Source organism: Sinocyclocheilus rhinocerous, unplaced genomic scaffold (genome assembly GCF_001515625.1).
Source record: "Sinocyclocheilus rhinocerous isolate Xijiao unplaced genomic scaffold, SAMN03320098_v1.1 scaffold1179, whole genome shotgun sequence".
NCBI lineage: Eukaryota > Metazoa > Chordata > Actinopteri > Cypriniformes > Cyprinidae > Sinocyclocheilus > Sinocyclocheilus rhinocerous.
This window is the reverse complement of record NW_015664997.1, coordinates 123,948-135,846: the sequence shown is the minus strand read 5'-3', so window position 1 is coordinate 135,846 and position 11,899 is coordinate 123,948. Positions and strand designations below refer to the sequence as shown.

Below are 11,899 nucleotides of genomic sequence, written 5' to 3'. Positions count from 1 at the left end.
TGCACTTTCCGTCTTTGACGACACGTAAAAAAACTGTGCATACCGCAGGAACGGTATAACGGAAAATTTTAGTGGTTTTGAAACCGTGACTTTTCCAAACCGTGGTATACCTTGAAACCGGTTATCGTCCCATGCCTACCCCAAACAAAAGGTGCGTTAGACTTAAAGCGGCACTGCGGGTGTATGATATCAAAGCACCCATTAACCGATCGGTCTGCTCAACGCCGCTTTAAGTCAAACACACCTAATGCCGTCTGCTGGACTAAGCGCGCTCATTCTTGCAAGTACATATCATTTTATTTTCACCCCCTGCAAACTCACAGAGCTCATAAAAGGCACTTTACCTCATCGTTGCTCCACGTTTGCCCTCTGCTCATTTTGTTTTGGTTACACCACGTTGTCAAATCATGTCGCATAGCATCGCATCTTGTCATTACTTCCTGTTTTTGGTTCGTTTAGAAGTATTTGGTCCGTGTTGCATTCACATATCATTCGAACCGCACCAGAGTTCGTTTGGAAGCGGACCTAACATGACAAGTGTGAACGCACCCTCACTCAATATTAACCTCTTGTTTATTGAACTGTTTTATTAAGTTAATATCACATTCGAGATTGTGCTCATGTGCTAATATTTAGGAAAACAGCACTGTTGCTTGTGTGATATTATTTATAACTATATGAATATAAAAAACAAACCCATACAGGGATATTTCATAATTTTAACTGCATTCTAATAGGCTTCATCATGCATGTAGATTTTGGACTTTCAACACGTGTTTTTGTAAAATAAATAAATACAACTGTTTTGCAAAGTGAGTGGCATACTTGATCATGTCAGCTTGCATATCGTTAAAACAACAATTAAGATATTATCGCAGATGATAAATATCGCACACCCCTAGTGAAAAGTCCTGACTTGTGCAATGGAAACGTTCCATGGATGTTAAAGGTTCCTGCGAAAAAAGTACTTTTATTTTTAAGAGAGTAAAGAGACCATGTCAAAGCTAACAGACATGGACTAAAAATCATAAAACTCCGATTTTTTATTCCAAGGGGTCTTTACGGTATGTTTGACCATGTCCTTCAGAAAGCCATCGCAGCATGAGAGGCCAGACCAAATACAGCATGACCTCTAGAGAATAACACACCACAACTATTTCTAGCCATGTATAAATAAAACACAACTCCCTCCAGCCTACATTGTTCCAGCCAAGAAACATGGCATGAGTACTTATGAAAATGTGGGTACCTGTAGAGCACATCATCTAGGGCCACTTTGGAAGTGGAGGCCTCTCGAAAACCATAGTAAAGTTCAACACGGGTCTTTTGACTGCTAATGAATCTTATTTGGATTGAGTCATTCAGTCTAAACAGAGTGCGGTTTCCCGTTTGCGTAAGTGAATGGTGACGGGGGCGTCTTTGACATGTTTATAATGGAAGATGCTCGTTGGCCCAAATGGATCCTCTCCGTGTTGGCTGTGATTGTAGCCACGTGTCAAACAGTTACACACTGGGGACATGAAGTGGCCAGCTGCACTCAAACAAAACCACAACCTCCAACAGTGATACAGATTAGTCAATCTAATCAACTCACTGGCCCAATTTCGCATCTTTAGCACCGGACGAGTTCTTTCACACAGCATGCACACACTAAATCACACCTCAGGGCCGCCACTAAGACCACAGAGCACACACATACAAAAAAAACTTTTATGGAACATCTGCACATCTGTGTGTGTGACCTCTTTTTGTGAGTCACATCAGAGCATGCAAAGTAACACACTTACACTTGCATCAACATGCAATTTTTACTCATACGCCTCTAGTTATGAATCATCAGTGACACTACACACAGAACGCCAATGTGACGAAGACTGAAAAGAAGATGAAAAAGTCCGTGAAATCTTGTGATAATCTTCTCAGCTATGCACGGTGAATTTAGTTATCTCCCAAAAACACTGAACTTCCTCTGTCTCCCTCTATCTTTTTAGAGAGTAATAAGCTGGGAGTGAGTGATCGCTAACACTGAGGACCTGAATCAACATGTCACAGGGGTCTTGAATCCGATAACAGTCACAGGTCTGTTGTCCTCATGAAACCACCTTCACTCCTCTGTTCATCTCCAATACAATAATCACTGTATGAGAAGCCACTTTAGTACTTTTAAAAGCTCATACTAGCTTTTTCCCATGCAATTCACTACCCAGTAACCCTCGTTTTCTCACGTAAGACACTTGCAGGGATCATCTAGTGTCTGACAGGCATGAAAAGCCTGACCGGGACCCAGAACAAATCTCCCTGAGGAGATCAGCCATGCATAATGAAAGAGACTTTCAGTCTCAGTCAAAGACATCATTTTTATAAATGTGTAAATACATAGTAAGCATCACATGAACAGATTATGGATTAGGTTATATAAAACATTATATTAAGCCACTTTGACAAACTGAGAAGGTAAAAAATGTCTCTTTTGTAACCGAACACAGCATGATAACTAGAGTAACAAGGACATCCGCTGCTTTACATTTAGATCGATTTTTAATAAGTTATATTGATAAACATTTTTGTGAGAACTTAAAATGATAAGAAAAGATGTACAATGAAACCTAAGCATACTTTAATTACTTTTTTTTTTTTTTTTTTTTTTTAAAGACAAACAAACAATCTGACAGTCCAGGTATCGCAGAATGTATTTTTCAAAAACAAAAACAAAAAAGAAGATATTTTTGCAGTCTATATCAGTGGTTTTGCTTCAGGACAGATTTTATATTAGACATCAAAACCCAACACAGTCCCAAAATTGGTTGTCGTACACAAGGAAATAAAAATGACCTTAAAATCGAACATTGAAATCTTTTATTTATTGATTGATTTATAGCTTTAGGTCCTTTTAATGTTGGCACCTGTCTAATGTAACTTCTTCAATCAAGTAACAAATGGATTTGTGCCAAAATATTGTCGAATTTCATTTGTTGCACAGCATTAGCCACCAACAACAACAAAAAAATGCGAAGTATTTTGTTCTCTCTTTTAAAAGTTTTTTAAAAGATGCATTATGTGCATTTGATTATTTGCATGTGACCTTATCAGAACAGACTTACAATACATTTTAGGGTCCAGTCCACCAGATAAGAACCACTGGTCTAGAACTGTACGACGTCCACTGAAGATGATTAACATAATTAGCAGGACCTCTGCTGTTAATCCTGCTAAAGAACCTATAGTACCCCTTAAAGTATGCATACAGCCAAATTATCACCCTATGACACAAAACATCATATTTATGAATATTTTCTGTTGTTTAAGTCTCAGTCATGGTATCAAGTTCAGTAACGTAAGTCCTGGGAAATCTGTATGCCTTGAACTTAAAAAAAAAAAAAAAAACACTATTCCCAAAGCTGTAATATCTAATACTTACTGGCCTGCTTAAGAATTTCACAATACCTGCAACTAGTAAATGGAAAGGGATTTTGTCTTTACATGCACTGAAATAGATTCATGTCATGACTGTACCCCCAGTGTTATGTGAACTATGTAGGCTACATTAATTTGATTAAATGAAATTCCTGTGTAAGGCAGTCCACTCATCCTAAAAAAGAGTTGGGCTTCATGTAAATGGAGAAAGAAACTGTGAATTTCAGTTTTTTTTCTGCAGGACAACACATTGCAGTTCAGCTGTCAGAAGGCACCAAGTTTCACATCTCATCCTGACCACATCACAACATCTGCAGACATCGTGCACACTTACAAAACTCCAGTTTAAAATACGAACATGAACATCTAGCAATCACTTAATGAAATCTAATGGCCTTTATATCTTTACGTGCACTTGAAGAACGTCACTTTGCATTGCAGACATCAACTAGTTTTGTCGCGTCGTGAGACTCAGCGTGCTTCGAAACTAACAACGTGCGTGTCTACGGAGTGAGCATGCGACTGTAAACATGCTATAAAACTACATTTCTTACAAGAATCCGAAACTGGTCATACAACAATTCTAAGACAATTTACACGTCTCAAAGAAGCGAAGACAGAAACAAAGTGACATACCAGCGAATCTTCAGTAATGCTGAAGAAAACTTTCTTAGGGAGTTCACGGTGTAGCGTTTCCTTCGTCTGATAAAATAAAGGACCAGAGCGAAATCTTCTGTCAGTACGGTAATAAAGCGTGCGACAAACGCCACGGTTTTCGGGATGACAAAGTTGGTGACAGATCTCAAAAAGTTTTAAACACCTCTCCCGCTTTCTGTGGGTCTGTGTGTATTTGAGTGGGAGGGGCCAGTAGGAGGAGGCTGCGATTTACATCTATCAAGACAAATGAGAGGATGAAGTGGGCTTGAAAACCCATCAACTTCCGCAGTCATGACACTTGAGTTTACTTTTAAAATAATAATAATAATAGTTATTATTATTATTATTATTGTTGTTGTTGTTGTTGTTAATAACATAGTTATTATAAATATTATAATAAGCCTAATATTTATTATTATAAAATTGTTGCTAGCTATAAAATGACAGAGCAGTTGACAGTTTTTTAAAAGTTCAGCTGAAGTCGTATGTTTTTCTAAGCTTTTATTGGTGACAAAGTCTCTTCAACATTTGTTCAACATTTTTCAACACAATATTTCCTTTATTTCCACTTATTTTTACACATAGCATATCCCATGACGTCCTCTTCATTATAAGCCCTCTTAATATAGCATATTCCTCTTCGTATGAGCATTAATAGAATTATAATAAAGTTTAGTGTTAGAACAATGCCGTTTAAATTAGTTTATGCGCATCCTGTTTTATTTGACACAATACAGCTATGTTGGCACCCAAACTAAAATCTGCACAAGCAAGCTTTTACCTATTTTATGCTTAGGCCTGATGCTGAAAATGTCTCTTTCTATCATTTGGAGGTGTCACACTGTAAGACAAAATAAATGAACATGGTAATACTTTCACATTGACATTATATAATATTAAAACAGGAAGAGGTATACTCTCTTCTTAACTTCCAGTTAGCTTTGGAAAATGTCTTTTGTGGCTCTTAATTATAGTAACATTTTCAAGAATACCCAGGAGTCCATTTAAAAATAGTGTTTGTGTCACTCCTCACAAACTGAACAGACTGATTTAAATTGTAAGGAATATTACAGATTTGAAATAAATGTTATTAACAATTCATTAGATTGCAATACAATTATTAATAAACTGAATAAGTGCCCAGTATTGTGTCAAAGCTAAACTATTCACATGCATTAATAACATGAACAAGTAACATTTTTAAGACATAATTAATGTACATTCAAATAACTTTATAATTATAAAATTATTTACAAATAACTGATAATTATTTATCCATATTTGAATGCATTTCTCTTCTGTTAAGCAATTACATTTTAATGAACATTATTATAAGGTTGAATAATGTACAATTTTCACTTTATTATTTTGAAAGCCCTGTCAGATGCTCCATGTGTGGGATGCTTCAGCTCACCCCATTGTACCACACACTTGCCATAAAAGAGTATGACCTCAATCATAATCTAATCTAAGGTGAAGCCACTGATGTCTCAATGTCATCTACACCAAGTACCATCCAAGAGACCTACATTCATCTCAATATGTGGTTCCACAACAACAACAACAAAATTACAACATTTAGATTCTATAATTGTGAAACACCTCATCTGCATTTAGTCTTCCATAAACATTTAAATCAGCATTCTGCTGATGTGAAGCAATTTAAGACAAGAAAATATGTCATGACTCAACATGAATTAAGGGTGAAATCATATAAGTGAAATTTTAATAATTTCTCTGATATGATAGATATAGTACTAAATCAGATCTTCTGCTGTAGTGTGTGTTTTATCTGTTAAATGTTTTAGAGATAGGAGATAGGAGTGCCATTGCCAACTGATTTGATTCAAGGCAAACAGCACGCTGACCTGATTTTAGACTGGCCTTTCCTTATAGACACTAACACTGGATCAAAAACTGGCTTTGGGGCCTTAAAGATTTAGGAAAGGAAGGGACGTGATGTGTGGCCAAGTATGGTGACCCATACTCAGAATTTGTGCTCTGCATTTAACCCATCCTAGTGCACACACACACAGCAGTGAGTAGTGAACACACACACACAAACGGAGCAGTGGGCAGCCAATGATGCGGCGCCCTCAGAGCAGTTGGGGGTTCAGTGCTTTACTCAAGGGTCAGTCGTGGTATTGAAGGTAGAAGAGAGCACTGGTCATTCACTCCCCTCAAGACTCGAACCCACGACCTTTGGGTTACAAGTCTGACTCTCTAACCATTAGACCATAACTGCCCCCCTTTTTAACGAGTACTTGATTGTGGGATTAACTAATTAATAATGCACTGGCAATCAATAATTAACTTATTGCAATTGCAACGTTTTGACCCAAGCAAGGTCTTCTTGTTGTTTGCATTGCCTGACAAAGACCTTGTTTGGGTCGTATTATATTGAAGTTACATGAGAGCAGATAAAACTGTGCCAGTTTTTTTATTTCTTTAATATTGATTCTTTTTGACTGAGCACCTGTTCTAGTTATGTTTGGATGTGTGCACACTACTTTGAATCAATAATTAACTGCCATAAAAGAAGTGGCCATTCATGTTTATTTTGTGCTTTAACTAGTAAATATGTAAAGATGATCCGTTTATGTTCATGTTCATGTGAGGCACTACAGTGATCTGTCACAACACATTAAAGAGCCACAAAATGATATTTATTGTCTGAATTTCTTAAAACGTAACAAATTTGTGAAAGCTATGACTTTGTTTCATACCAGAAGTAACCTGCGGCATGGCTTGTCAGCCATAGCAACAGTTACTAAGGGGGGCGGGTCTTTGCGAAGGGTCAATTGCATGTGAGATATGCTTAGATAGTTTTAAACATAAGCAAAGGATAAATGCAATATCCTTTGTATTGTTGTTTGTGAGTTAAACTCATGCACAGATGCACGTTTGTGTCTATTTGTTTTTGTGGGATATATCTGTTTACTTTTGATTTGCATTTTGATTTTTTTTGATTTTTTTTATTCTGCCTCTGCCTCCTCTCCTGGCTTGTTTCCCCGAACAAACAGACGTATGTTGTCTGACTGAAATGTTCCGCTCCGTTCTAAAGGAAATGGAAATGCTTTACCACTGCTTACAGTGTAAATGTCAGAGTCATGATTTGCCACTAATGAGACAGCACCCTTGCAAGATAGAAAACTTTGTTTTGGAGCTTCTTGCTGTCTTGAAAACATTGATGTGCTGCTTTTGAGCGTCAATGAAGATGTACTCAGAGGCTCCATGTCATTTTTCACTTCTCATGCATATGTATGCCTCAGAACCAGGCCTACTCAAAGCATCTGCACAGACGGGGAGGAAGATGCAACGAAATCTAGTCCTGAACATGAATCCCTGCCCTAATTCTTTGATTTCCTTTGTTTCGCTCACATTTATGATTTTTGTCAAACCCTTTGAATTAAATAGTTTTTCTTAAAAAAAAATTAGGGAAATTTTGTAAAATTATAAAGAAAACCATCTGTAAAATAATAGAGAATATGGTAACACTTGACAAAAAGGTCCCATTTGTTAACATTAACCACATTAGTTAACATAAACTAACAATGAAAAATACTTCTAAAGCATTTGTTAATCTTAGTTAATGTTAATTTCAACATTTACTAATACATTATTAAAATAAAAATTAATTAATAATAACAATTATTTAATGGACCTAAAGTGAACTAACAATTTTTTTATAAACCATTTTTATCAAATACTGTAACAAATGTGTTGCTCATTGTTAATGTTAGTTAATTCATTCATTAACATTAACTAATGTGACCTTATTGTAAAGTGTTACCAATATTTTATTTTTTTATTTTATTTTTATTTATTTGGAATAGTGCTTAGTAATGCCTAATCCATAACAGTACGCTGGTGGTATTGCATTTAAAAATGGAAGGGCTCACCATATCTTCTACATATGTAATATCTGCATAGAAACATATATCCCTTCTCCCATCATGGCCTGATCTCTCTCTCTGTCCTTAGATGTGAAAGTGTTTTCCTGAATAACACTTTCTCATATATGAGATATGACCCTGTGGAATGCCGGGTTCTGAACTCTTGACCTTGGAGCCACATGGCATGATGAAGCCTTTCATCTGACATATGAGCAAATACAGGGGATGTTTATGTATGGCTACTTAGAGATTCCCTTGAAGTTGCCTTAAAGACAAAAAATGAGAATAAAAAACAAACATGACAACATGAATCAACATGTATGACATTTATTTATTTATGACATTTGTTATTTAGCTCTCTCTAAATATTTATAGTTAAGCAGAGGACACCGCTAAACCATTCCTTTTAGTAAATGTGTAATTAGCCTACATGTGCAAGTTTTGTAGCTATAGCAGCACTACAAGGAAGAAAACATAATAGTGGAAGCTTTTTCCATCCAAACTAGGGCATATAGTGCCCTCTTGTGGAAGGTTTGTTTCAAATAATGCTGCTGAAACAGACTAAAGAAATCATCATCCAAAATGATAATTGTCATCATTTTTATTTCTTTCGTAGAATATAATAGGAAATGTTAGCTAGAGTGACTCAGTCACCATTTACTACTATCGTTGTACCGATAAAAGATCAATGAAAGTGAATGGTGACTGAGGCTGTCACGCTACCTAAAATCCCCTTTTGTGTTTCGCAGAAGGAAAAAAGCTAACAAGATTGCAGCAACGTGTAAACGATAACAAAATTGTCATTTTGGGGCAAACTTATATTATCTCCAATCATAGAAAGTATAGGCCTAATGCACGGAGATTTTCTTGCTCCATGTTTTGTGGCATTTAAAAATGTTTAGCAAAATTTTATTTCAATCCCTAAAGCAGCTAAAAAAATGAATGTCTTAAATCTCTCTCTATATTACTTGCGATGCATATTGATTATCCTCACTCACGTTTAATTTGTGTTAAAATTGTGTATGTAAATATATATATATATATATATGTGTGTGTGTGTGTGTGTTTATATGTATTTATTTTGTTATATTTTTCTCCCTCATTCTATGTATTCCCGTTGGGTTGTGTTATAAACTTTTGTGTTATAAAGCTTGCTTGAAGAGGTTTCATAAAGGTTGTACGGCGTTTCTTACGCAAAAGTTGAGCACGGCGTCAATTGAGCGTCAGTTGAGAAGCCAATCACTATCAAGCAAGTGCGCGTGCGCAGTAGTTGAGTTCGCCTCCCTTCAGCATTGCTCAGTGCTCTATCATATCATAGTTCTCTTTGTGAGATATTTCAAGCTGCAGGGATGACCGATGTCCAACACTCGCCAGAAGATGACAAACAAAGCCACGGAAAAGAGCCGCAATGTAATCATTTAACAGACACCAAAGAGGGGAATTGAGCTATAGCGATCGACAGAATGTTCTAGAATGGTCATGTGATGTCCGGAGACCAGTTATGTCGCACTTTTTAAAAAATACTCTGACGTACTTGTCTGTTTCTTATAGGAGTTCGTCCGCCGTCGTAAAAAATAAACAGGTTTAATTGTAAAATAGCGTTTCGGAGTTGCTTATGCTATAAAAATAGGGAGGTTTCGATGCGATACATTTTAAAGGAATATTTTCTTGGCGTTAAAGCCGCGAGGGGGAAGAAGGGAGCACGTGAAGGGTCTTGTCCAATGGGATTGGGCGCTTTCAGCAGGGGGGTATAAATACCAGGCGGTTGCCGTGAGAGACTTTTTCAAGCTGCAGGGATGACCGATGTCCAACACTCGCCAGAAGATGACAAACAAAGCCACGGAAAAGAGCCGCAATGTAATCATTTAACAGACACTAAAGAGGGGAATTGAGCTATAGCGATCGACAGAATGTTCTAGAATGGTCATGTGATGTCCGGAGACCAGTTATGTCGCACTTTTAAAAAAATACTCTGACGTACTTGTCTGTTTCTTATAGGAGTTCGTCCGCCGTCGTAAAAAATAAACAGGTTTAATTGTAAAATAGCGTTTCGGAGTTGCTTATGCTATAAAAATAGGGAGGTTTCGATGCGATACATTTTAAAGGAATATTTTCTTGGCGTTAAAGCCGCGAGGGGGAAGAAGGGAGCACGTGAAGGGTCTTGTCCAATGGGATTGGGCGCTTTCAGCAGGAGGGTATAAATACCAGGCGGTTGCCGTGAGAGACGTCCGCCATTGTTGACTAACCTTTCAAAGAAACAGAGTAATTTCAAACGTATACATGTATGTGACGTTAATTTGTTCTGTTGGCGTGAAAACTAAGCTCAAAACTCTTTAAGTCGTTTTCAAAGAGGTTTTTTTCCGGGCGCAAAGCATCAACAAGATCCTTCGTTTGGTGAAGTTTTCCAGCAGAGCTCATCCTGCACCGCAACGTCTGTCTCAGTTCGGCAGTTTTAACTTTGTTGTTCCCGAGACGGAAAGGTAAAATTTTGGATCCAGGTTGAACTAGCTTAATTTAGCTGACGGAATGGCTAGGGGAGGGAGGGACTGCTAACTGAGCTCAATGTCAGCATCTGACGGGGCGGGGTAATGTGTGGCTAGCTATGCTAAAACTAGCAAGGCGCCATTTTGTGGCTCGAGGCTTGCTAACATGATTATTCATTGAATTCATGTAAACCAGTCTCTAATTATCTGTAGTGTTTTATGCTTGTATAAGGTAATGGGTGTCCCTAAAACTGTTTAAGCAGAGGCTACGCTTCTGTGGCATTATTATTGAGCCGGAAGTTAGTGTTGCGTCATCCTTAGAGGTCGTCGGGTTTATATAACGCATGTCCCTGGACTGAGGAAAGAAACAAACATATCTTTTGTATATAAACGCAATATATGGCGTATATCGCACTCCTTGAGTATAGGGAGTTTTTTTTTTAGTTCAATATTAAATTACTTGTCCTTTTTGTTGACCTATAGTTTTTTTCTGTTCTGAGTAGATGAATGTCGTTCTCCCATGTGCAGTCTGTAATTGGCCCATTTGGCACGTGCTTGTCCAAACAAACCAGAATAAATTGTCACAACGTCGCTACATTTGTATAGACTAATTGTAAGACAAACAAACATGAATCTTTATCTTTCAAGTGGACTTTATCGATGAAAATGTACAACATTCCCTGCTCCCCTCCAAAAACAAAAAGATTCCCTTCCCAATCACAAGCAAACCATTGTGAAACTAACTGATTTTATATAGCTTACAAAAAATCAAATAAATAACATTTTAACTTTTTTTTTTTTTTTTTTTTCGAATTGTTTTTCTTGTGTAAATACATTTTGTAAGTTCATAGACGTCTTGTACAGTGATTTATTTTTCTTTTACATTTATTTAAATAAAATTCACATAATCAATATAATTTGTAAATGTTTTTGAGTATGAGGAAAAAAATACTATTTTACTGAGCAGGATGGGGACCTTTAGTTTGGGGTAAGTGTGATGAAGGATAACCTCTAGTTGAGCTGAATAAAGCTTGAGAGCTTCAGAGACAATTTAAAGGAATTCTGTGACTTTAAACACGTTTTCACTGTCTACATTTTTGAGACATGTCCTAAGGTGTTTGCTCTTATTAATAACTTACGAGTAACGTGTATATAGAAAGAGCAGTTTAAGTTGTTAAGTGTAGTGCAAATAAATTAGCAATGCATTATTAGTATTATTATTTTGAAACAATTGGCAGAAACAAAGTAATACCAGTTACTGATTTTTTTAATCACGTTTTTGGTTAGTCTCTTGAAAACTTGTCAACTTGGAATTAAAAGGTTCTGACGTTTGTCAAAATTGAGTTATTCACATGTTCTTATTCTGTGACCGTTTATTTAAAAAAAAAATATTCAATTGTGTACATTTTAGGACTTTTATATTTATTTATTTATATATATATATATATA

The 11,899-nt window shown here is 36.6% G+C and overlaps 2 protein-coding genes across 5 annotated transcripts in view; one reads left to right on the top strand and one right to left on the bottom strand.

Annotated features, from left to right (window-relative positions):
- LOC107730687 (transforming growth factor beta receptor type 3-like) overlaps positions 1–4,236 on the bottom strand; it is a 140,371-nt gene extending 136,135 nt beyond the window's left edge. Inside the window, exon 1 of the mRNA XM_016541564.1 lies at positions 4,051–4,236. The gene's annotated coding sequence lies outside the window, so the exon portion shown is untranslated. The remainder of the gene's footprint in view (positions 1–4,050) is intronic.
- Positions 4,237–9,176: 4,940 nt separating this feature from the next.
- Positions 9,177–11,899, top strand: part of brdt (bromodomain, testis-specific) — a 24,316-nt gene continuing 21,593 nt past the window's right edge. Inside the window, exons 1-2 of one of the 4 annotated variants that reach the window (XM_016541572.1) lie at positions 9,753–9,824; positions 11,418–11,438. The gene's annotated coding sequence lies outside the window, so the exon portion shown is untranslated. The other 3 variants (XM_016541574.1, XM_016541571.1, XM_016541570.1) reach the window with 3 other exon arrangements.